At 42.1% G+C, this 26,744-nt stretch overlaps 2 pseudogenes across 2 annotated transcripts in view; one reads left to right on the forward strand and one right to left on the reverse strand.

Moving 5' to 3' along the window:
- Nucleotides 1–26,592, forward strand: part of LOC144581619 (kazrin pseudogene) — a 32,718-nt pseudogene extending 6,126 nt beyond the window's left edge. The window contains exon 2 of the transcript XR_013532676.1: nucleotides 1,098–26,592. The product of XR_013532676.1 is annotated as a kazrin pseudogene (transcript). The remainder of the gene's footprint in view (nucleotides 1–1,097) is intronic.
- Nucleotides 911–22,562, reverse strand: LOC144581621 (THO complex subunit 4 pseudogene; annotated as a pseudogene). Its single transcript, XR_013532685.1, has one exon. The product of XR_013532685.1 is annotated as a THO complex subunit 4 pseudogene (transcript).
- Nucleotides 26,593–26,744: the final 152 nt, after the last annotated feature.

A 26,744-nucleotide genomic window follows, 5' to 3' on the forward strand; every position in this document is an offset into this window, starting at 1 on the left:
TTATGTTTTCTTCTAAGTGTTTTATAGTTTTAGGTCTTATATTTAGGCCTTTGATCCATTTTGAGTTAATTTTAGTATGTTGTGTAAATGAAGTGTCCAACTTCATTCTTTTGTATGTGGTTATCCAGTTTTCCTAACCATGTTTATTGAACATAGATTTTCAAATATCGAACTAGATTGCATCTTTGAGATGTACCCCATGTGGCTATGATGTATTAGATTTTCTAATATATCATTTTCTCTATTTATTGCATCTATTTTCATGAGGGATATTATTCTATAGATTTCTATGGATTTTTTTTTTTTGAGACGGAGTTTTGCTCTTGTTACCCAGGCTGGAGTGCAATGGCCTGGGCGATTTCGGCTCACCGCAACCTCCGCCTCCTGGGTTCAGGCAATTCTCCTGCCTCAGCCTCCTGAGTAGCTGGGATTACAGGCACGCACCACCATGCCCAGCTAATTTTTTGTATTTTTAATAGAGACGGGGTTTCACCATGTTGACCAGGATGGTCTCGATCTCTTGACCTCGTGATCCACCCGCCTCAGCCTCCCAAAATGCTGGGATTACAGGCGTGAGCCACCGCGCCCGGCCCTCTATGGATGTTTTTTTACTGATTTGGTTATAGGGTGATGATGGACACAGTAAATGAACAGGAAGTGTTTTCTAATGTTTTTCTGAAAGAGATTGCGTAGAACTGGTATTATTTTCTCATTAAATGTCTAGCGTAATTCACCAGTGGAACCACCTGGGTCTGGAGTTTTCTTTTTTCTTTCTTTCTTTTTTTTTTTTCCTATGCACATTTCTATTTTATTACGGAAAAGGTGGAAGTGCCACCTTCTCCACAACAGCAACCAGTAAAATTTATCCCAAAAATAACTCGGTACAAAACAGGTCTGTTTCAGAAATAAAAAAGAAAGAAAGAAAAAGCCTTTACATGAGTTTTTAAATCCTATTTTAAAACATAAAAGAAACAAATCCATTATTGGCCGCACAGCCCCAGCCACCGTTCCCCAACCAGGGAGCAAGTGGAGACGCCTGGGTCCTGTCCACACGGATTTGCCGGTCTGTTTAACTGGTGTCCATTCTCGCATTATAGGCGTCCAGCTGGGCGTACAGCTCCTCTGCCGAAAGCTGCTGCTTTGAATTCCTGCCGGCGCCTCTGCTTCTTCCCCGGGCGCCTCCACCGGTGCCTCTCTGGGTGCCTCCGCCACCACCAAAGCCTCCAGCGCCACGGTTTCCCGCCTCTGTTTACGCTCTGTGCAGGTCTCCGCTGTGTATCAATCTGTGATGTGACAAGCTGAATGTTCATGGGGCGGCCATCCAGAGGGACACCGTTATACCGCTTCATGGCTTTCAGGGCTTCTGCCTTCCGCTCAAAGTGTACATCTGCTGTTCCTAAGCTGCGGCCAGAGCGTTCATAGTGCACAGCTGCCTTTTTCAGCGTTCCAAATTCAGCAAAGAGTTCCTGAATATGAGTGTCTGACACTCCAAAATCCAGATTGGACACCAGCAGTTTCCCACCCGTCTCCAAGCCAGCACCACCCCCGAAGCCACTGTCTAAAAGATCGTGCTGCCACTTGTCGGGAAGCTGTTTTGGCCTGCTGTAGGGCGCCGGTCGGTTCCTGCAGCCTCCGCCGGCCGTGCAGCAGGCGATGGCTGGCCGGTTACGGATGGGCCCGCCGCCTCGATTCACTTGGGTGGCGGCCGCCTGGGAGCCGACCCGGCCGCGGCCCGGGCCCCAGCTGCAGCCTCCTCGCTGGCTCCGGTTCAGTTTAATGATGTAGTCCAGAGACATGTCCATTTTGTCGGCCATGGCAGGCGCAGAATCGGGCATCGGCTCCTGGAGTTTTCTTTTTATGAGTGTTTTAAACTGCAAATCCGATGTCATTAATAGATATAGGAATATTTGGGTTATTCCTTTTCTTCAGTGTATTTTGGTTAATTGGTTCATTTTACCTAAGTTATTAAATTTAGAAGTATGAAGTTGTTCCTAGTATTTCCTTATTATCCTCTTAGTATCTGTGAGGTTAGTAGTGATGTCCCCTCTTTCATTCTTTGTATTGTTAATTTGTGGCATCTCTCTTTTTATCATGGTCGGACTTGCTAGAGGTATGCTAATAATAATCTTTTTCAAGGAATTAGCTTTTTTTGTTGATTTCTCTATTCTTCTGTTTTCAGTTTCATTATTTATAGTCTAATTTTAATTATTTCCTCCTTTCTACTTCCTTTGAATTTAAATTGGTTTCTTCCTCTAGTTTCATAAGGTGGAAGCTTCAGTTACTTGTTTGGGATCCTTCTTTTCTAAAATAAGCAAGTAATGCTCAGCCCTGTAAGTACTGTTTAACTGCATTTCAGACATTTTATATACTATTTTCATTTTTAAAAATTTCATTTAGGCTTCCTTCTCTACTCATGGGCTTTTCAAAGTGTAATGTTTAAATTAAAGATATTTGGTGATTTCCCACACCGGGGCCTGGGGGGCAAAGGGCTAGGGGAGGAATAGCAGAGGGTGGGAGGGATTGGGGAGGGATAGCATTAGGAGAAATACTTAATGTAGATGACGGGGTGATGGATGCAGCAAACCACCACCACGGCATGTGCATACCTATTGCAACAAACCTGTACAATCTGCATATGTACCCCAGAACTTAAAGTATAATAAATAAAGTATTTAAAAATTTGGTGGTTTCTCATACCTTTTTAAAAATTAATTTTGAGATGAATTATTTTATGATATCAGAAAGTAATTTTGAGTGCTTTGATTTTTAAATTCTTTTAAATTTGTGTAGGTTTGTTTTATGGCTCAGAGTATGATCTATTATGAAGAATGTTCCAGGTATACTTGAAAATACTGTATATTCTGTTGGTGAATAGAGTACTTTAATTTAAATTGGTATAGTATAGTGCACATTATATCTTTACTGATTTTCTGCCTATTATTCTTTTTTTAAAGTTTTCTTTTTTAGGGGGAAAGTGCTTCTTATATAAGGGCAGCTGCAAAATACAGAGACCTCTGCAAGAATTATTTGTTTTTTCTTAAAGTGAGAGAATGAGAGGGATCCAAGGAATTAAAGCAGTAGATGGACAAACCAGGAGCACCCCTGAGTCATTTTCAGGAAACAGAACAACAAAACACAAAGGCAAAATTTCCAATCAAGGAATTCTTCCAACAACTTAACTTCAGCTAGTCTCAGGGATTCCCAAGCCCTCTCCTTCAGTGGAAAACTATGACTTATTACTGCAAACCCATTACTCCACTTAACAATAAACACCTTACAACAGAGTTTTGAATCACATCTGTCTACCTGAAAACTCAGGGGTGGAATGAGGCAAATACCCACAAAAACAAACACAAAAATCTGACAACAAAATGCCCTCAATGAAGACAAAGATTTTTCAGAAACTGCCTGTATTGGAAAGGCTAGATCATAAAGCATTAAATACTACTGTGTATCCAAGACCCAGTTTGTTTTAATATACAGGATAAGCAGGTAGTTTTAACCTCTATGGCTTATGTTGATGACTACCAATATGCTGCTTTGTCCTTTAAGATCTGTCACACAAGGCTTAAACCACTAAACCAAGCTTTTCTACTACCTACCTATTATTCTTAGCAGGTACAGAGAAAGGAATAGTCTCCAACTATAATTGTAGATGTGTCTATTTCTCCTTTCAAATCTATCCATTTGTGGCACATTGTATTTACACATTTAGGATTCTAATGTCTTGGAAAATTAACTCTTATCATTATATAAGGTGCCTCTTTATCCCTCATAATATTCCTTTTTCTGAAATTGACTTTGAAATTAATGTATCTATTCTAACTTTATTGCATGTTACATGCTATAGTTTTATTCATTCTTTTACTTTTAACATAGCTATGCCTTTATATATCAATTGAGTTTTGTGTAGCTAGATTGGGTCTTGCTTAAAAAAAAAATCCAATGTGACAATATCTGTCTTTAATTGATATGTTTAGAACATACACATTTACATTGATAATTAATATGCTTGGAGTAAAATGTGCAGTCTTACTAGCTATTTCCTACTTAGTCCTTTTTTTAATTTTTCCATCACTGTTTTTAACTAAGGAATTTTTATTATCTCATTTTATCTTATTATTTGTATCTTTAAAAAGTTTAGTGGTTTTCCTAATGTTTATAATGTACATTTAAAAATAATATGAGTCCAGGGAAAAGGCCATTTAAAGATAAATAAACCCTTAAAAAATATGAGTCTACCTTTGAATATTGCATTTCCTCATGTGAATCTCTTATAAAGAGATTCTCTAATTTTTTCCTCCTATCATTTAAGCACCTATCTTTATATATTTTACTTTTATATATGTATAGACATACACACGCTATTACTATTTTCTCAAACAGTTATATTTAAGAGCAATTAAAAATTAAGACTAAGGGGTTTTATTTTATCTTAATCAATGTCATGGAATGATCATTCATTTCCTTGTATAGATTCCCGTTTCTGACTTATATCATACTTCTTCTTTCTGAAGATCTTCCTTTAAAATATTTTGAAGGATAGGTTTGCTGGTAGTAATTCATTTAGTTTTTGTCTGTCAGAGATTATTCTTTATTTTTAAAGGATACTGGGCATAGAGCTGTGGTTTGACAGTTTGTTCTTTAACACTGTAAAAATGTCATTACTTTTTATTGCTTGTTTGGTTTCTGATGAAAAATCTATTATAATTCTTATTCTTTGCACTTAATACTGTGTTTTAGTTTTTATTTTTCTCAAGGTTTTCTTTGTCTTTGTTTTGAATATGATATTGTTCAGGCTGTATTTTCTCCTTCTGAGATTCCAAATAAATGTATAGACTGTTTGATATTGCCCCAAAGCTTTTGAATGCTTTTTCTTTCATTATTTTTCCTCAAGTTTACTGATATTTCCTTGCTTTGTTGAGCTTACTCATAGGCCCACCTACAGTATTCTTTAACTCTGTTATGATTTCTTTTATGCTATTGAAATAGGAATTCAGTAGGACTAATTTCCAAGACAATAGGTCATGTGACTATGCTAAGACAGGAGACAGTCAAAGAAACCAGCCCAAACCAGCTAGAACCAAAATGCTGATGTGAGCAACCTCTGGTTACCTTCACTGCTCATTATACACTAATTATAATTAATTAGCATGCTAAGAAACACTCCCACCAGTGCCATGGCCATTTATAAATGCATGGTAATGCCTGGAAGCAATGCCTGTATGGTCTGGATGGAAAGAAAACTCCAGTTCCAGGAGTTCCCTGCCCCTTTCTCAGAAAACTCATGAATAATGCATGCCTTATTTAGCATATGATCAAGAAATAACCATAAAAATATCCAGCAAATAGCCGTTGGGTCTACTCTGCCTATGGAGTAGTGACTCTTTTATCCTTTTACTTTTTAATAAACTTACTTTCACTTTATACTGTCAACTTGTTCTTAAATTCTTTCCTGTGTGAAGCCATCTACCCTCTTGGCCTCCCAGGCTGAGCCCCAACTTTGGGGTTTGTCCTGCGACACTGTGATTATTCCCGGTATGCCACATGTGTACTAGTGATAACTTGTGTTTAGGGTGAGTGCTAAGTTTCCAGAAATTTCTTCTCAATTTTTGTCCCCAGTTTTCTTTCAGTCTTCCCTTTATGGAACTCCCCAGACAGAATCTGTTCTTTGTAGCTCTCACAGGTATATTTTCCTGCTGTTTTAAGGGGATGCTTGTTAGTGTTATATTGAGTGTGGGGGTACAGGTGTTCTGTAATGACTAGAACTAAGCCGCAGTCTTAGGCATGCACTAAGGGTCTCAGATCTGTGGCTCTCACCAGTGCTTTTCTCCTCCTCTAGCCAGAGTACTGGGCCTGGCATGTATTTATGCCCCTTCCCTGGGAGTAAAGCCATTGTTGTGGTTCCTTTCAGTCAGTCAGCTGCAGTAACTTTCTACTATAGCCCAAAGATTACAGTTTTTGTTACAATGCCTCCTGAAGATTTCGACAGGCACTTGCACAGGGAAAATAGGAGAGCTGCTCTGGGTAGAGTTTTGACAGTAGCAGCTGCAGCCAATGGAAACTTTCTTAAAATTCTAACAATCTCTGTAAGCACCTGGTGAGATTCCTGAAGCACGATCTAAAAGGGTGCAGCCCGCTCCCCTCACCTCTGCTACCTCCAGTGCTTTCCTCTCACAGTAGCCTATGCCCAGCCTTTAGTATTTCAGTTAAATATCAAGCTGAATCTTTCAGGTTTCAATGGCATCTTGGCAGCCATGGTGCTGGGTAAGCAAATGCTCAAGTCCTGTTTCTTTCTATGGGTGCCTTGTTTTAAGTGTGGGAGTAATACCTTCAGCCCTCTTCATCTCCAAGGTAAAATGGAAGTCTAAACCTTTATTTTTAATTAAACACTACTCAGTTTAACAAAAACAAAACAGTGCTGGGTGGAAAATGACAGCTTCCTCCCCACTCACTGGAAGCAACTGATGTTAACAGGAACTTAGCTTTCTAGATTTTAATGTATTCATACAAACACAAATACTCTTTTCTTAAAGCCTAGAAGTAACCAAATGATTTATTTATGAATTGGTTTTACATGTACATCATTTTATGGCGTGGATACTTGGGACTACCTCGTTCTTTTTCCTTAGCGCATATTTTTTCATTGTATGAGTGTATCATATTTTAAAACCAATCCCTTTGAAAGAATGACAAGCAGTAAGTCAACAGGCAATTTTTTTTGATGGAATTTTAGTTTACATCCATTTTTCACTGTTATGATGTGCCTTGAATATATCTGTCATTACCCACATAATGAAGGGGTTCAATGGCTTGGGGTGGGGATGACAGTCCAGTGACCACAACCAAGGAGAATTTACTGTAATAGGGGGATCTTATTCTTGGAACAAGTAAGGAGGACATGGGATAATTTCCTCAACAATGAAAACAGGTCTTTTATTAGGCTGCTTAGCTGAGTCACTGTATGTAGAGGTGGAGTAAAGGCGGCATAGGCATAGTCACTGATCATGTTTCTACATACGTGGTGTGTATAGAAAATGGCAAATAAGCTTCTCCTTGGGCAGGGTGTCTAGTGTGCTAATGAGGAGGGTCCACCAATTCATCTCCATCTCAGGCATGTCTGGATCTAACCTGTTCTGGGGGCTGAGCTTCTTCCTGGAACTTTTTGAAACAAGAACTGAAGATGCAACAGTTACACATGGGAAAACTTGGGCCCCTGGGCTACGGTATGACTTTGCATATTTGGGTGATTTGTTCTGTGGTACTTAGGAAGATTCTCTCCTTGACCAAACTCTACTCACACTCCTCTCAGCTGTTTTACAAATTAATTTTGGCAAGAATCTTGCTAAATCAGTTTAGCCATCCTTGATACCTACTGAGGTTCCTCATACTCTTATCCGCTAGGTGATGTCTGATCACCCTGGCCTGCCTGCAGCGAGAATTCTGTTAATTGGCTTAGCCAGAATTCCCCTTATTCTTGATGTTTACTCTTAGTAATTTTCCATCCACTGACACTGCTTCTTGGTTACAAATTCTCACTCTTCGTTGAATTCAGAGTTGAGCCCAATCTCTCTCTCCTACTGCAAGATTCCATTACAGTGGTCCCCACACCTATCTCAATAGTCCTCTCTTGAATAAAGTTTTCTGTACTATCTGATATGGTTTGGATCTGTGTTTCCTCCAGATCTCCTGATGAAATGTAATCCTGTGTTGCAAGTGGGTGTTGATGAGAGGTGTTTACATCCTGGGGGCAGATCCTTTATGAATGGTTTAGTGCCATCCCCTTGGTGATAAGTGAGTTCTTGCTCTGAGTTCACATGAGATCTGGTTGTTTAAAAGTGGGCGGCACCTCCCCACTCTCTCTCTTGCTCCTCTCACCATGAGATATGTTGGGTTCCCCTTCACCTTCTGCTATAATTAGAAGATTCCTGAGGCCTCACCTGAAGCAGATGCTAGTGCCATTCTTCCTGTACAGCCTGCAAAACTGTGAGCCAATTAAACCTTTTTCATTATAAATTACCTAGCCTCAGGTATTTCTTTATAGTAGCACAAGAATGGACTAACACACCATCTTTAACAAGAATTACGAATAGTTTTCCTAACAGTACAAATTCCAAAACTAGAGAATTGTTCAATTAAAATGAGTACATACAAAAGTATGATACATATTGCCAAGTGGACTTTGGAAAAGATTATATAAATATACAGTTTTACTAATATTATAGGAGGTTCCAGTCTCCCCATGCTCATCCAAACAGTCATCTCAAGGAAGGAGGAAAGAAAGAGGAAGTAGTAGGAGCTAAAAAAACTGAAGGAATTCTTAGTCTTTTTGGAGAATACATTTGGCAGTTTTATACTTCCAAATTATCTTAGAGATATCTGTATAATTGGAAAAGTAAGACTCAATTAGTTGAGGAAAAATTTTAAAGAAAAATATTTTTACTATTAACACAGTGCTTGACTTCCCTTGAACTATTCATTTATAAAGCTATTTGTTAAAATTATGTACTCATTTCTATATAGCTTTAAAAATTTTCCATTTTAATATTTTCCCACATAAAATAAATTTAGTATTTATTCTACCACCTTGCTAAAGTCTAACAGTGAATTGAAGTATGCAATTTACTTCATTGGAATTTAGTCTCAGGAATAGTTAACAAGTGAAAACTTATGATATTTTTTACCATTCATGATGGTAAAATTTTATTTTTCAAAAGAGAAAAATGTGACAGTACTAGAAGAAAATATGGGCAATGAAGTGTTTTGTTTTTAAAGAATGACAGGCAGTAAGTCAACAGGCAATTTTCTATTTTACTTTCTTTCCTCTTTCCTTTTTCCTACAGAAAGGCTGGTCAGACATCCCTCACTAGATCTGAGGATAACAATTAAGATTAAAAAGAAAAATGCATATACATTTTGAGTCTAAATTTCCTTTTCACAATTGGATTTTAGACCATGGTCTACACATAAACACCTTAACATTTTTTCCCTCTGAACAGTGAACCCAATTATACAGAATTTTTAAACAAAAATTTAAAACTTGGTAATATATTAACATTTTTCAATGATAAATTTATATTTCTATTATAATTTTAATAGCAACATTTAAAACTTTTAGGTCCAGGGATACATGTGCAGGTTTGTTGTATAGGTAATTTCATGTCATAGGGGTTTGTTATATAGATTATTTCACCACCCAGGTAACAAGCCCAGTACCCAATACCTATTTTTTCTACTCCTCTTCACCCTCCACCCACCACCCTCAGGTAGCCCTCAGCGTCTCTTGTTCAATTCTATGTGTCCATGTGTTCTCATCATTTAGCTCCCACTTATAAATCAGAACAAGTGGTATTTGTTTTGTGTTCCTGTGTTAGTTTGCTAAGCATAATTGCTTCCAGATCCATCAATTTTCCTGCAAAGGACATGATCTTGTTCTCTTTGGTGACTGCATAGTATTCTATGGTGGATACGCAGCACATTTTCTTTATCGAGTCTACCACTGATAGCCATTTGCTATTGTGAATAGTGCTTCAATGAACATATGCACATATGTGTCTTTATGATGGAATGATTTATATTCTTTTGGGTATATACTCAATAATGAGATTGCTGGGTCAAATGGTAGTTCTGTTTTTAGCTTTTTGAGGAATTGCCACACTGCTTTCCATAATGGTTGAACTAATTTACACTCTCACCAACAGTGTATGTGTTCCCTTTTCTCTGCAACCTTGACAGCCTCTGTTGTTTTTTGACTTTTTAATAATAGCCATTCGGACTGGTGTGAGATAGTATCTCATTGTGGTTTTGATTTATATTTCTCTAATGATTGGTGATATTGATGAGCTTTTTAAATATGCTTGTTGATCACATGTATGTCTTCTTTTGAAAAGTGTTCATGTTCTTTGCCCATTTTTAATGTTTTTTTCTTATTTTTTTAAGTTCCTTATAGATGATGGATAATAGACCTTTGTCAGATGTATAGTTTGCAAATGTTTTCACTTGTTCTGTAGGTTGTCTGTTTACTTTGTTTATAGTTTTGTTTGCTCTGTAGAAGTCCTTTAGTTTAATTAGATTCCATTTGTCAGTTTTTGCTTTCATTGGAATTGCTTTTGGAGTCTTTGTGATGAAATTTTGGTCAGCTCCTATGACTAGAATGGCATTCCCTAAGTTGTCTTTAAGGGTTTTTATAGTTTTGGATTTTGTATTTAAGTCTTTAATCTACCTTGAGTTGATTTTTGTATATGGTAAAAGGAAAGGCCGGGCGCGGTGGCTCAAGCCTATAATCCCAGCACTTTGGGAGGCTGAGGCGGGTGGATCCCGAGGTCAAGAGATCGAGACCATCCTGGTCAACAAGGTGAAACCCCATCTCTACTAAAAATACAAAACTTAGCTGGGCATGGTGCGCGCCTTAGTCCCAGCTACTCGGGAGGCTGAGGCAGGAGAATTGCTTGAACCCAGAAGACGGAGGTTGCGGTGAGCCAAGATCGCGCCATTGCACTCCAGTCTGGGTAACAACAGCGAAACTCCATCTCAGAAAAAAAAAAAAAAGGAAAGTGTCCAGCTTCAGTCTTCTGCATACGGCTAGCCAGTTATCCCAGTACCATTTATTGAATGGGAATCCTTTCCCCATTGCTTGTTTTTGTAAGCTTTGTCAAAGATCAGATGGCCGTAAGATGTGCAGCATTCTTTTTGGGCTCTCTGTTCTGTTTCATTGGTCAATGTGTTTGTTTTTGTATCAGTACCAGGCTGTTTTGGTTACTGTAGCTAAACACTGTAGTTTGTAGTTGGGTAGTGTGATGCTTCCTGCTTTGTTCTTTCTGCTTAGAATTCCCTGGGCCATTTGGGCTTTTTTTGTTGTTGTTGTTCCTGATGAATTTTAACATTTTTTTCTAGTTCTGTGAAGAATGTCATTGGCAGTTTGATAGGAGGAGCATTGCATCTGTAAATTGCTTTGGGTGGTATGGCCATTTTGAAAATATTGAGTCTTCTATTCATGGGCATGGATTGTTACTCATTTGTGTCATCTCTGATTTCTTTGATTAGTGTTTTGTAATTCTCATTGTAGAAGTCTTTCACCTGCTTGGTTACCTGTATTCCTAGGCATTTTATTCTTTCTGTGAAGGGGAATGAGCTCCTTATTTGGCTTTCAGCTGGGCTGTTGTTGGTGTACAGGAATGCTAGTCAATTTTGTATGTTGATTTTGTATTCTGAAAGTCTGCTACATTTGTCTATCAGCTTAAGCAGCTTTTGGGCCGAGGCTATGGGGTTTTCTAGATACAGAATCATCGTCATCTACAAATAGGGATAGTCTGACTTTCCTACCATTTGGACGCCCTTTATTTTCTCTTACCTGATTGCCCTATGACTAGGCTTCCAATACCATGTTGAATAGGAGTGATGAGAGATGGAGAGCATCCTTATCTTGTGCTAGTTTTCAAGCAGAATGCTTTCAGCTTTTGCCCATTCAGTATGATGTTGGCTGTGGGTCTGTCATAGATAGCTCTTATTTTGAGGTATGTTCCTTCAATATCTGGTTTGTTGAGGGTTTTTAACATGGAGGGATGTTGAATTTTTTGAAAACCTTTTCTGCATCTATTGAAATAATCATGTGGTTTTTGTCTTTAGTTCTGTTTATGTGACACATAAATCACATTGCTTGATTTGTGTATGTTGAATCAAACTTGACTCAGGTATAAAGCTTACTTGATTGTGGCGAATTAGCTTTTTGATGTGCGGTGGAATTCAGTTTGCAAGTATTTTGTTGAGGATTTTTGCATCAATGTTCCGTCAAGGATATTGGCCTGAAATTTTCTTTTTTTGTTGTGTCTCTTCCAGGTCTTGGTATCAGGATGTGACTGGCCTCACAGAATGAATTGGGGAGGAGTCCTGCCTCCTCAATGTTTTGGAATAGTTTCAGTACGAATGGTACCAGCTCTTCCCTATACATCTGGTAGAATTTGGCTATGAATCCATCTGGTCCAGGGCTTTTTTGGTTGGTAGGCTATTTGTTACTGATTAATTTTTGATCTTATTATTGGCCTGTAAGGGATTCAATTTCTCCCTGGTTCAGTCTTGAGAGGGTGTATGTGTCCAGCAATTTATCCATTTCTTCTAGAACTTCTAGTTTATGTGCATATAGGTGTTTATAATAGTCTCTGATGGTTATTTGCATTTCTGTGGGGTCTGTGGTAATATCCCCTTTGTTGTTTCCGATTGTTTTTATTTGGATATTCTCTCTTGTTAGTCTAGCTAGTGGTTTAATTAATTAAAAAAATAAGCTCCTGGTTTCATTGATCTTTTGAATGTTTTTTTGTGTCTCATTCTCCTTCAGTTTAGCTTTGAGTTTGGTTATTGTTTTCTGCTAGCTTTGGGTTTGGTTTGTTCTTGCTTCTCTAAAATCTCTTTTAGTTTTGATTTTAGGTTATTAATTTGAGATTTTTCTAAGTTTTTGATATGGGCATTTAGTGCTATAATTTTCCCTCTTTATACTGCCTTAGCTGTGTCTCAGAGATTCTGGTATGTTGTATTTTTGTTCTCAGTAATTGAAGATAACTTCTTGATTTCTACCTTAATTTCATTATTTACCCAGAATTCATTTGGGAGCAGGTTATTTAACTTTTCTGTAATTGTATAGTTTTGAGTGATTTTCTTAGTTTTGAATTCTGTTTTTATTGCACTGTGGTCTGAGAAAGTGGTTGGTAGGATTTTGGTTCTTTTACATTTGCTGAGGATTGTTTTACATCCAAATGTGTGGCTGATTTTAGAGTAAATGCCATGTGGTGATGAGAATATATATTCTCTTGTTTCTGGGTGGAGCATTCTGAGGTGTCTATCAGGTACATTTTGTCAAGTGTTGAGTTCAGGTCCTGAATTTCTTTGTTAATTATTTGCCTCAATGATCTAATACTGTCAGTGGAGTGTTTTGAAGTCTCCCACATGGGGGTCTAAGTCTCTTTGAAGGTCTCTAAGAATTTGCTTTATGAATCTCTGTGCTCTTGTGTTGCATGCATATATACTTAGGGTAGTTAGGTCTTCTTGTTGAATTGAACCCTTTACCATTATATGATGTCCTTCTTTGTCTTTTTTGACTTTTGTTGGTTTAAAGTCTGTTTTGTCTGAAATTAGGTTTCTAATGCTTGCTTTTTTCTGTTTTCCATTTGCTTGGTAGATTTTTTCACCCTTCCTTTATTTTGAGCCTATGGGTGTCACTGCTTGGGAGATAGGTTTCTTGCAGATAGCATACTATTGGATTTGCTTCTTTATCTACTTGTCTCTCTGTGTCTTTTCATTGAGGCATTTAGCCATTTACACTCAGGGTTAGTGTTGATATGTGTGGATTTGATCCTGTCATGATGTTGCTAGCCATTTAATATGCTGACATGTTTGCAGGTGCTTTATAGTGTTAATGGTGTGTGTACTGAAATGTGTTTTTGTAGTGGCTGGTAATGGTCTTTTCTTTCCATATTTATTTCTTCTTTCAGGAGCTCTTGTAAGGCAGGTATGGCGGTAACAAATTCCCTCAGCATTTGCTTGTCTGAAAAGGATCTTATTTCTCCTTCACTTATGAAGCTTAGTTTGGCCGGATAGGAAATTCTTGGTTGGATTTATTTTCTTTAAGAATGTTGAATATGGGCCCCCACTCTCTTCTGGTTTGTAGGGCTTCTGATGTGAGGTCTGCTGTTAGCCTGATGGGCCTCTCTTTGTAGGCCTGTACTTTCTCTGTAGCTGCTTTTAACATTTTTTTCTTTCACTTAGACCTTGGAGAATCTGATGATTGTGTGCCTTGGAGACGATCTTCTTGTGAAGCATTTGGCAGGGGTTCTCTGCATTTCCTGAATTTGAATGTTTGTCTCTCTAGCTAGGTTGGTGAAGTTCTTATGGTGATATCCTGAAATATGTTTTCCAAGTTGTTTCCATTCTCCCCATCGCTTTCAGCGATGCCAATAGGTCATGGATTTGGTCTCTGCATAATCCTGTATGTCTTCAAGGTTATGTTTGTTCCTTGTCATTCTTTTTTCTTTATTTCTGTCTATCTTATTTCAGAAAGCCAGTCTTCAAGCTCTGAGATTCTTTCCTCACCTTGGCCTATTTTGTTGTTATTACTCGTGATTGCATTATGAAATTCTTGTAGCGTGTTTTTCAGTTCTATCAGGTCAGTTCATGTTCTTTTCTATACTGGCTATTTTGTCTGTCAGCTCCTGCATTGTTGTATTGTGATTCTTAGCTTCAGCTTCCTGAAATGGAGTTTCATCACTCTCCTGAATCCTAATGATCTTCATACCTGTCTGTATTCTGAATTATATTTCAGTCATTTAAGCCTGGTTAAGAACACTTGATGGAGAACTCATGCAGTCATTAGGAGAAAAGAAGGTACTCTCTGGCTTTTTGCATTGTCAGTTCTTGCACTGGTTCTTTCTCATCTTCGTGGGCTGAAGTTCCTTCAGTCTTTTAAGTTGCTCTTTTTTAGATTTTTTTCTTTTATCCTATTTGATGATCTTAGGGGTTTGACTGTGGCATAAGGTAGGTTATTTGGCTTCATTATTGGAAGATTTTGGGGGGCCAAGACTCACCTCAGGAATCCTGGACTGCATGTTCTAACTCTGGGGAACTTGTATCAGGTCCCAGCTTTGTTCTCTAGCTCCTTGACATAAAGAACCTCTGGTGCTAGAGGGGCTGAGGTGCTCCCAGACCACAGGTCACAACACTCTGATGGGAAATCTCAACCAAAGCACTTCATAGAATGGTGGCAGCAAGATCCATCCTCGTTTACATGTGCTAGCAGCAGTGGCAGTGGGAGCACAGTGTGGTGCACACTCATCAGCTGCAGCATGGTGCCAGCGGGTGCCAGTTTGTGAGCTTCTGTGTGGATATTCACAGAAGTGGCCATGGTAGTATGGCTTGCGTTGGTGGGGGGGAGGCGCCCGCCAGCAACTGTGTGCATATTCATGCCAGTTGTAGTGTTAGCACAGGGGCGGGGTGCTGATGAGTGCAGGACTGTGTGCTCTGTGTGTGCATGCATGCTAGTGGCCACTCAGGGTGGGTGTATTAGTCTGTTCTCATGCTGCTATAAAGAACTGCCTGAATACTGGGTAATTTATAAAGGAAAGAGGTTTAATTGACTCACAGTTCAGCATGTCTGGGGAGGCCTCAGGAAACATAATTATGGCGGTAGGGGAATCAAACATGTTCCAATCTACATGGCAGCAGGAAGGAGAAATGCTGAGTAAAGGGGGAAATGCCCCTTATAAAACCATCAGATCTCATGAGAATTCATTCACTATCACAGGAACAGCATGGGGATAACTACCCCCATTATTCAATTACCTCCAACTGGGTCCCTCCCGTGACACATGGGCATTATGGGAACTACAATATGAGATTTGCCTTGGGACACAGCCAAACTCTATCAGTGGGGGTGGGTACACTGTTTTCCATTACTAGTTTTGAGCCAGTGGCAGTGTTGGCACAGGAATGGGGTGCTGGTGGGGGAAGGGCTGGTGAACTCCATGCCTGCCAATGCTCCAATGATAACAGCAGTGTAGCCAGGGGAGGGGTAAGGGGTGGGTGATGGTGCAGCAGTGGCATAGCAGGGTGTGCATGCACACATACAAGCTGGCAGGGAAGGGAAAGCAAGGTCCACCTGTGCTCACATGTGCTGGCAAAGTGATGTGGGGGGTATTTGTAGGTGAGTGCCTAAAGGCAAAGGGGATTGGGGGAGGCTGCAGTGTAGGGAGGGAACAGTGCTGGAGCACTGTGCTGGTCAGGCATGGTCTGCCATCACAGGAGCTATGAAGCACCTGGGGACTGCACTGCAAGCAGGGTTGGTTAGGCTGGGGCCCTGGGTGTGGCTAGCAGACTGAGGGGTGTACAGGTTGAACCCCATCTTATGGGCAAAACTGCCCTGCAGAGTTCAGGTCTGAAGTTCTCCTAGGGTTAAAGTCTCCTATGGGAGCAAGCTGAACCTAGGGGGATGGACATCCCTAGCCATGCTCCACTAAAGACACTCCCACACCAAACCCTCTTGGCTCCACAAGGGCTGGAGTTCTGCACCTATCAATTCTCTAAGCAGCTTTCCCCACAAACTCAAGTGTTCACAGTGGTCATGGGGTCTCCTGCTCGAATTCCAGAGGCCCATGGCTCGAGTGGGTTGCTCCTTGCACATTCAATTCATCCATTCTGCAGAAGTTGTTGGGGACCAGGAATTGGCTCAGCGCATGATAGCTCTATGCAGGGTTCCCAACTTCCTCTCCCTTCAGCCCAGCATCTGTGTCTTCCTTCCATCCACTCTCATTACCTTCCCACTGAAGATCTGCTAGAAGTACCCCAGTTAGCAGTCATCCCTTCCCTTTTCCCCTGGCCCCATGGTAGATACACATTTTCCCACGGTAGCCAGCATATAGCTAGTGGGACCAGCAGCGGGTAAGATGGTCTTTGCCCTCCATTAATTAGGGATCTGTGTTCTAATCACAGAAGTACAGACATAGAGAAGGACAATATTTTTGCAAACCCCACCTCCATTGTTGCAAGTTTCTCTCTCTTTGAAGTGACTTCTAGGGGAATATAAAAGGCTGACACCTTTTGTTCCCTATCAGTTTTTCCTCTTTCCTTTTTTTGGGGAGTCAGACATATAAGGACTAGGACATTGAAAAGCAACCTCAGGGAAAGGAGCAGGCTGAAAAAAACCTAAGAACATCTTAAGTTTATACCTTGGGGCCAGCCCTAGCACAGACACACCCTACAAAAGTTGAAACAAAGCAAAACAATAAAATGACAAACTCATGGCTGGGCATGTGGGCTGATGCCTTTAATCCCAACATTTTGGGAGGTTGAGATGGGAGGATTGCTTGTATTCAGGAGTTCAAGACCAGCCTGGACAACATAATGAGTCCCCGTCACTATTAGAAAAAAAAAATTTAGCCAGGTATGGTTGTGGACACCTGTAGTCCCAGCTACTCAGGAGGCTGAGGTTGGAGGACTGCTTAAGCCTGAGAGATTGAGGCTGCAGTGAGCTGTGATGATGCCACTGTACTTCAGCCTGGGTGACAGATTGAGAGACCCTGTCTCAAAAGCTAAACAAAACAAAAAGACTGCAAACTGGGAAATGGAGGGAAACTGATTCTAGAGTCATTGCATTATGATACATGTGGCAAAACTGGATACAAATGCCCAGTTTTAACAAAAAAGTCACAAGGCCCAGGAGGTGGAGGTTGCAGTGAAGCAAGATTGTGCCACCACACTCTAGCCTGGTGACAGAGCAAGACTCCATCTCAAAAATAAATAAATCAGTCACAAGGCATAATAAGAAAAAGGAATGGATGGTCCATTCAAAGGAAAAAATAAATCAACAAGAACTCCCTGAGAAATATCAGATTATCAGATAGTGGATTTATTAGACAAAGACTTTAAAACATTTGTCTTAAAGACACTCTAAGAGCTAACATAAGACATGGACAAAGTCAAGGAAATGATTATAAACGAAATGGAAATATCAATAAAGGAAGAAAATGTAAATTCTGGACCTGAAGAGTACAGTAACTTAAATGAAGAATTCATTGAAGGGGTTCAAAAGCAAATTTGAGCAGAAAAAAAAAAATCAGTGAACCTGGTAGAACAATTCAGATTTCAAGTCTGAGGAACAGAAAGAAAAGAGACTTCAGAAAATGAACAGAGCTTAGGGGAACCCGTGGGATACTATCAAGTGATCTAACATGTATTGTGGAACTCTCAGAAGAAGAGAGAAAGAGGCAGAGAGAATATGTGGAAAAAAAAAAAAACAGCTTCACAAATCTGATGAAAAACATGAATATAAACATTCAATAAATTCCGACGAGGATAAAGCCGAAGAGACTCAGACCAAGACAAATTATAATCAAGTTTTAGAAAGACATACACAAAGAGAATCCTAAAAGCAGCAAGAGAGATGTGACTCATCATATACAAGGAGTGTTAGGCTATTTTTGCATTGCCATAAGGAAATACTGGGGATGGCGGAAGTGACAGGAAAAAAAAAGAAATACCTGAAGCTGGGTAATTAATAACATAAAGAGATTTCTTTGGCTTACAGTTCTGAGGGATGTACAACCATGGCACCAACATCTGCTTGGCTTCTGGTGAGGGCCTCAGGAAGCTTATGATCATGGCAGAAAGCTAAGAGAGAGGCCAACATATCAAACAGCAAGGAAAGGGTAAAGAGAAAGAGGGAGGAGGTGCCACATACTTTTGAACAACTAGATCTCATGTGAACTCAGAGCAAGAACTCACTTATCACGAAGAGGATGATGCTAAACCATTCATGAGTGATCTACCAGCATGATCCAATCACCTCCCACCAGGCCACACCTCCAACATGGGGAATTGCATTACATGACATTTATTTTGTGTGCATGTGCATGTGCGTGCATGTGTGTGTGTGTGTGTTGCTTATGATTCTTTTTACAACATGAGATTTAGAGGAGACAGACATCTAAACCATATCCCAAGGTTTACCAATAAGATCAGCAGCAGATTTCTTATCAGAAATTTTGGAGGCCAGAGGCAGTGAGTTGATATGTTCAGAATAGTGAAGGAAAAAAAAAAAAAAACTCTTTCAACCAAGAATCCTATATCTGTATGGAAATATGTCAGAAAGATGAATGATTACATGTTCCTAGTGCTTTTCCCAAAGAGGTGGCTGGAGCTGCACCCTGTTTCCATGGCCTGAGCTGTTATGGTGCCATGACATCTTGAAACTGGAGCTACTGCTGCTCTGTGCCCTGCTTTGGAGACCTTAGAAGCCATTGTGTCTTCTATTACTGAGGCTTGCTGCCACTGCACCCCATACTCCCAAAGTCTGGGTTGTACAGTGATGCACCATTTTTAAGCTGAGTTGCTGCTGCTCCATCCTCCTGGGTCCCAGTTGCTGCTGTGTCTGGCCTCTCTGGGCATGAGTAGAGTCAGTGCCTGTCTTGCTGGGAATCAGAACTGTGGCTAAGTGATGCAGCCCTACTTCCTGGGGCTGAGCTGACACAGTGCCCACCTCTCTGGAAACTGTAGCTGTGGCTATGCTGTGCAGCCCCACCGCCTGTGGCTGAAGTGTTGTTGTACCCCCTAGCTATCAGAAACCAGAACCTCAGATGAGCTGTGCAGCCCCCACTCCCCAGGACCCCAAACTGCACTTGTGTTGTGTGATTCTGGTTCTCCCTAGGAACCAGAATCACTCCCTGAAATCTGAGCTGCTGAGGTGCTCCACCTAGAGGAATGGCACTTGCCTCTTGGGGCCTGACCTATAGATGTGCCCTGCCATTCCTGGGTACTTGCTACCACTGTAGCCTGTCTCCCATAGCCTTGGGCTCCTATGATGTTCCACCATCCCAATATTTGGAGTCACCATTGTGTGGTGCCCCACTCCCTGGGGCCGGAGTTGCTGCTGCACTCTGACATTCCTGTGACCTAAATTGATTCTCTGCCCCTGGGGCCTGAGCCGCCAAAACACCTGTTCATTCCCTAAGCCATACCACTACTGCACTCTGCTCTCAAGGCAGTCAGAGCTACCACACCCTTTCTCCCTGGGCCCAAACTGCTGGGGGCACACCTCAGAGTCCTAGACTCTAGCTCTATGAGCAATCTGCATATGCTCAAACTGTGGTGAACACACCCCTTCCCCAGGTTCCAGGTGTCACTGGTTGCATGAGCCTAAGAGACCAGGACCTCAGCTCTATAACCACTTAGAGGGCAGGGGTCCTGAAATTTAGAGCCACTGTGGCTATCTGTAGGCCATGTTGGACCTGGTACCAAGAGGGATCTCCTTAACTAGGACTTCCCTTTGTGAGGAAAAGGAAAACAGGAGGCTCTCAAGAGACCTTGCCACTGAGGACCCTAACAGCTCATGCTTCTGTTGCTTATGCCACAGACTCCTTCAGCCAGGCCCCCAAAGTCCCCACAGTCTTTTCCAGTGTTGACCTTAGCTGATGGAGCTGCATGAAGACTACAGTGCTATAGCCACAAAGAACTGGAGGGAGGTGCCACACCCCACTCAACTGGGACCCTTGGACCCACCTGCAGCTGAAAGTCTTTCCCCAAGAAAGCCAATCTACAAGGTTAGAAAGAGGTGACTGCACCATCAAATTGTAGACATGAATGCAAGGACAAAAAAAAAAAAAAAAAAAAAGAAAGAAAAAGGAAACATGATACCACCAAAGGAACACAGTAATTCCCCAATAACAGACCCCAAGGAAATGAAGAGCTACGAATTGTCAAAGAAGAAATTCAAAATAATAATTTTTTGAAAGGATGCACAGTGAGATACAAGAGAACACAGACAAAATCAGAAAAATAATTCATTAATGGAATGAAACTTTCAAAAGAGAAATCGTAAATAAGAATCAAATAGAAATCCTGAACCTAAGAAATACAATAAATGAAATAAAAACGGCAATAGACAGCTTCAACGGGAGACCCAAGTAGGCAGGACAAAGAATCTGTGAACTTATAGACAGGCATTTTGAAATTACCCAGTTGGTGTAAAAATAAATAAATAAAAGGAATGAAGAAAGCCTATAGAACTTATGGGATATCATTAAGTGAACCAATACATGTTTTTTGGAAATTTAACTAGCAGACGAGACAGAGAAAAGGGCAGTAAGCTTAAAGAAATAATGGATGGAAACTTTCCAAAATCTTAGGAGAGATACAGATATCCACAGTATAAAGCTCAAAGTTTCCCAAACATGTTAAACCCAAAACGTCTTCTCTGGCTCATTGTAATCACATTCTCAAAATCAATGACAAAGAGAAAAACAGGTCACATAAAAGGGAATCTCCATTAGACTGTCACATTTCTCAGCAGAAATCTCACAGGCTAGGAGAGAATGGGATGATATATTCAAAGTGCTTAAAGAGGAGGACAAATCTGCCAAGAACACTCATAAGCGGCAAAGTTATATTTCAGTAATGAGGGGAAAATAGTGTTTTCCAGACAGGCAAAAGCTGAGCTGTATCAACATTACACCTACCTTAAAGAAATGTTAAAGGGAGTTATTCAAGTGGAAATTAAAAAAAAATTAATAACATGGAAACACATGAAAGTATAAAACTCGGAATTCCTCGCGTGCGGCGGCCGCGGACCGCCCGGCGTCCGGCAAGACTGAGAGCCCTGGTCCGCGGCGCAGGGGCGGGCGGGCGGCAAGGGAGGCGCTCGGTTGCGCCCCGATGCGGAGGTGACCCCTGGGGCTGTGAGCCCGGCGCGCGCCGTCGGAGCCCCCCGCGCCGCCACGGGCAGCGGCCCACGGGCACCAGGCATGCGGGCGGCCGACTCGGGCTAGTGGGAGCGCGTCCGCCAGCTGGCAGCGCAGGGCGAGCCGGAGCCGGAGCCTTCCTGTGGAGCGGGGGCCGGGCCCGCGCGCTCCCGGGACCTGCAGCCTGCGAGCAGTGCGTGGACGCGGCGGGGCCCGGCGATCGGCCCAGTGCCGGGGCGCCCCGGGTCCGAGCCGATGGCTACTGCAGCCAGCCGGTGCTCCTGGGGGAAGAAGTGTAGCGGCTCCAGGAGGAAGTTCACCTTCTCCGGCAGATGGAGATGTTGTCAAAGGACCTGGAGGAGTCACAGGGCGGCAAGTCCTCCGAGGTCCTCTCGGCCACTGAGCTCAGGGTCCAGCTGGCGCAGAAGGAGCAGGAGCTAGCCAGGACCAAAGAAGCCTTGCAGGCCATGAAAGCTGACCGGAAGCGCTTAAAGGGAGAGAAGACGGACCTGATGGGCCAGATGCAGCAGCTGTACGCCACGCTGGAGAGTCGCGAGGAGCAGCTCCTTGACTTCATCCGCAACTGTGAGCAGCACCGCAAGGAGAGCGAAGACGCGGTCAAAGCACTGGCAAAGGAGAAGGACCTGCTGGAGCGCCAGAAGTGGGAGCTGCGACGCCAAGCCAAGGAGGCCACAGAGCACGCCGCGGCCCTGCGCTCCCAGCTGGACCTCAAGGACAACCGGATGAAGGAGCTGGAGGCCGAGCTGGCAATGGCCAAGCAGTCCTGAGCCACGCCGACCAAGGACGTCCCCAAGCGGCATTCCCTCGCCATGCCGGGCGAGACGGTGCTCAATGGCAACCAGGAGTGGGTGGTGCAGGCGGACTCCCGCTGACCGCAGCCATCCGGCGGAGTCAACAGACTCTCTACCACTCACACCCCCCCTCACCCTGCGGACCGGCAAGCGGTCAGGGTGAGTCCCTGCCACTCCCGGCAGCCCTCCGTCATCTCCGACGCATCTGCCGCCGGAGGCGACCGGTCGTCCACACCCAGCGACATCAACTCCCCTAGACACTGGACGCACTCCCTCTGCAACGGCGACAGTCCCGGCCCAGTTCCGAAGAACCTGCACAACCCTATTGTACAGTCACTAGAGGATCTTGAAGACCCAAAACGGAAAAAGAAGAAAGAGAAGATGGGATTCGGCTCCATCTCCCGCGTCTTCGCCAGAGGGGAGCAGCGGAAGTCCCTCGACCCGGCCTCTTTGATGGTACCACCCCTGATTATTACATAGAGGAGGACGCGGAGTGGTGATACGCGCTCCCCTGCGCCTGCTGCCCGCAGGCGTGTCTGTGCGTGTGGGCGTGCATGCGAGCGTGGGTGCGCGTGTGGCCGTGCGTGGGGTGCACGTGTGCGTGTGCGCGTGTGCTCTGGCACACATGGGTGCTGGGTGTGGCGGAGCACCTCTCACAAGCGAAAACACGAGTGTGAACCCCCATCCCCTGCGTCGCCACCTCTGTAATTGATGTACATACCGCAAACCGTGTGTGAACCTGTCAACTCTGTCGTCTTTGGAGCGATACGGTTGTGTTGTTAATCTGGTTTATTATTTTTCTTCCATGTTTGGTTTTTCTTTTTTTTTTCCTTTTTGTTCGGTTCGTCGGTTTTTGCTTTTTTCCCCCTTTCTCCACCCCTCCTCCTTTTTATGAAACTTGAAAACTTGAAGGACTGCTGTGTATTTGTAAATAACTATTGTGCACTCCATGCGTGTAAATGTCTCTCGTCCAAACCGCTACTCCTGGAGCCCGTCTGGCAGAGGATGTGGTCTGGTTTTGATGTCCCCTTCCCGCCCCCTCCCCCGTGTGAACGTGTGGGACCAGACCCTGTACTGGGGGTGCGCCCAAGTCACTTTAACCACAAAACGCCATCATCGTCGTCAGGGTAAGGTCCGCTCTCCGCAGAGACTCGTGAGCCCGGCCGCGGGCCTTGTCTTGGCTGGGTTCGTCAGAGGTCAAACGGGCTCTTTTAAACGGCCTGCCAGTTTTTAAATTGCGTTGCCGTTTCTTTCTTTATGGAAAAAAAAAATTGTTTCGTTTATTTGCACAAATGCTCAAAACATATTTTATCTAAATTATTACATAAATATTGGAATGTCTATTTTTCCATGGGGTGGGCGGGAGGCGGGTGTTTCTGTTGACGTGTCTGTTCTGTTCTCATGCTGCTGCCCAACTGTGCAAAGTAGTTTAGGGTGGCCAGAACCCAGGGACCAATGGATTTCAGACCTTGTTTTTTTCTGTTCTCTCTTCTCTCTCCCTCTCTCTCTATCTCATCTCTCCCATTCTCCTGCTCATGCATCAAAGTGTCCTCCACCTTCTTCCTGTCCAGAGCTCCTCCGGACCTTTCTAGAGCTATGTATTTATCTGACCTATAGAACACGACCTCAGTGAGCAGAGTGCTGACAGTCGTGGTCCCTTCTTTGGGTCTGTCTTTTGAGAGAGGTTGAGTTCGGGGCAAGACAACCTGCGCACACTTAAGGGTACGACAGAGGGACCCTGGCCTGAGTCTGTTCCCCAGGGGGCCTCCAGCAGCATCCGTTCCTCCCTGCAGCTGTGTCTTTCTTGTCCTGGGTTTATGATGCAGGTGGGCCAGGCAGATGTCATTAGGGGAGGGATGCACCTCAAGAGGAGGGCCACAGTGGGGACACGAGGCCAGACCTGAGCCCTCCACCCTCCCCATTCTGGTGGTTCCATCGACCACGCTTAGAATCTCCCGGGATCCCTCAGGCTCTGTCCCCTAACTTGTCACAGCAGCCTGAGCCTACACCCCAGGAGAGGAGAGCTGACAGGAACATCCACCTGTTTGGGGAGTGGCGTTGGCCCGAAAGAGGATTCACCAGCAAAGGAACTGTGTGCATTGTAATGCTGGGGGACAGAGATGTGAGCTGCTCAACTGGGTCTGCCCAAGGCCTAAAACTCAATTTCCCTTTTCTTTTGCTTCTGCTCACCCTTAACAACTAACAGCTCAACTCCTGCCTCTAGACAACAGTAGTCATGCTTTCTGCTAATGGTAACATTTTCAGCTCTTAAAAGAAGCAAGGGGATTTTCAAATGCTAGAATATCTTCATCAGAAGGGATAGGTTATTGTGTCCAAAGTCTCAAGAACAAACAACTCTTTCCTCCTGACCTGGTCCAAAGCTCAGCAAAGAGCAGGTGGAGGCCTCATCAGAACCTTTCTGTCCTCCTTTGGCCAAACTGTTGAACCGAGCCTATGGGTGGGGGGGACACCCTGAGCTGGCATCTTTCTCTACAGAGAGATTTTAGCAAATACTTTTCTCACCCATGAATTTCTTTTTTGGTTGATTTTTATGGTTTTCCCTTTACTTAGAAAATGAGATTGCAACTACTCCTGGTAATGATTTAGTAGTTCCTTTTCATTTCAGTTTTTGTAAATTAGGAGATAATTCTAAAAGTTACTAAAGGATGATTTATTTAAGAGAACTCCGTCAAATAGTGAATGAGTTACGGGTAACATTAGATGAAAATAGCCTTTCCCATGGGAAAGGTTTCTCGAAGGCATGGATGCAAATAGAAAATAATATAAAAAAACTACATAAAGCTTATTTTTGAAAAAAGTATAAAACTCACTTGTAAAGGTAAATGTATAGTCAAATTCAGAATACTCTAATAGTATAATGATTGTATGTAAATAAATGTATCTCTAATATAAAGGTTAAAAAGACAACACAATTAAAAAATAATAGTATTAGATGGAAGGACGCATTGCCTGGGGAAATGGCCTAGGTTTTTTTGCCATGTGGGCTTTCAAGTTTCCCTGCATGAAGAGTCACACAACCTCTTTATATTATGCTGGGTAAATTTTCAGGCTGCTAAATCCTTGGGTGAAGCTTAAAATTTTAGCTTATGCAACTTAAGTCCATTGCAAAATGAGACATATTTACACTGTTTACACAGTAATTTAGGCTGCATAGTCTTGTGGTGAATGTGAATGAGGATTTTAGGTTTGCTTCAGTGTATATTTTTATTTATGTGACTTATACAACGTGGCATAGTAGTCTGTTTTAATTTGTTAGGTATATCGATATTATATTAGATTTAAAATAAGAGTCTAGTGCTGGATTCAAACTCAGTTTGTTTCATTGTTTTAGAACCATGTGGGAATGAAGACTCCCACTGAAATGAATGTTCTAAATCTTTTAATTTTTGTTTAATAATTTCTGGTGAATATGTGTTCAATCTGTTATGTTAAATAGAATAGAATAAACATAAGATCTTACTGATACATCACTGAAAAAAATAATAGTAATAATTTGCTAAGGGATGCACAATATAAAACTATGTAAATTGTGACATCAAAAACATAAAATATGGGGGTTGGAGGTGATGTCTAGAATTTTTATGTGATAGAGGTTTACCAGCTTAAAACAGATTGTAACTATAATGCTTTATGTAAGCCCTATGGTAACGATAAAGCAAAACAGCTACAGCAGATACTCAAAGACAAAGGAATCAAAACATAGGACTACAGAAAACCATCAAATGAAAAAAAGACAGCAAGAGAGGCTGGGTGTGGTAACTCACGCCTGTAATCCTAGCACTTTGGGATACCAACGCAAACGGATCACCTGAGCTCAGGTGTTCAAGACCACAGCCTGGCAACATCATGAGACCCCATTTCAAGTAAAAATACAAAAATTAGCCGGGTGTGGTGGTGCTTGCCTGTAGTTGCAGCTACCTGAGGGGATGAGGTAGGAGGATTGCTTGTACACAGGAGGTTGAGGCTGCAGTGAGCTGAGACTGCACCACGTTACTCTACCCTGGGTGACAAAGTGAGACCCTATCTCAAAAACAAAACAAACAAGAGAGAAGGAACAAAGGCTCATAAACAAAATAAAACACAAAATGGTGGTATATCCTTACCTATCCATAATTACCTTGAATGTAAATGGACTAAATTCACCAATCAAAGGACAAGAAGTGGCTGAATGGATACTGAAATAAGATCAAACTATATGCTGCCTATAAAAACTTACTTTAGCTTTAAGGACTACTGTGTTCTCTCTCTCTCATCTCTTATGGTGACGTGAACACTGAATTTTGCTTTTTCCAAGGATGTTACCAAAGCATATGATACAAATGGAAAAGTAATGGGCTGAGCTCCCAACTCCCCATTAAAAAGATGTGGATATAAAGTATTGGTGAGGGAAAAAGGTTTAGCAGTTTAAATTGATGGCAACTTGATGGTTTTTGTTGCATAATTACATATATAAATTTCAATATTTGTTTTCCTATACGTTGTGGCTATTGTCTTTTTTTTTTCCCTATTCCAGTCATTTTGATAGACAAATAAATTACACTAACAAATGAAATACTGCCGGTCTCATCACTCAGCTCAACTTCACCTCACCTCACCAGTACTGTCATATCCATATCACTGATAAAAATGTTTCCCTTAGGAATATGGAATGGCATCTATGAATTGAGTTCAGTCTCCTCTCAGAATCCTTGTTAAAATT

Source organism: Callithrix jacchus, chromosome 1 (genome assembly GCF_049354715.1).
Source record: "Callithrix jacchus isolate 240 chromosome 1, calJac240_pri, whole genome shotgun sequence".
NCBI lineage: Eukaryota > Metazoa > Chordata > Mammalia > Primates > Cebidae > Callithrix > Callithrix jacchus.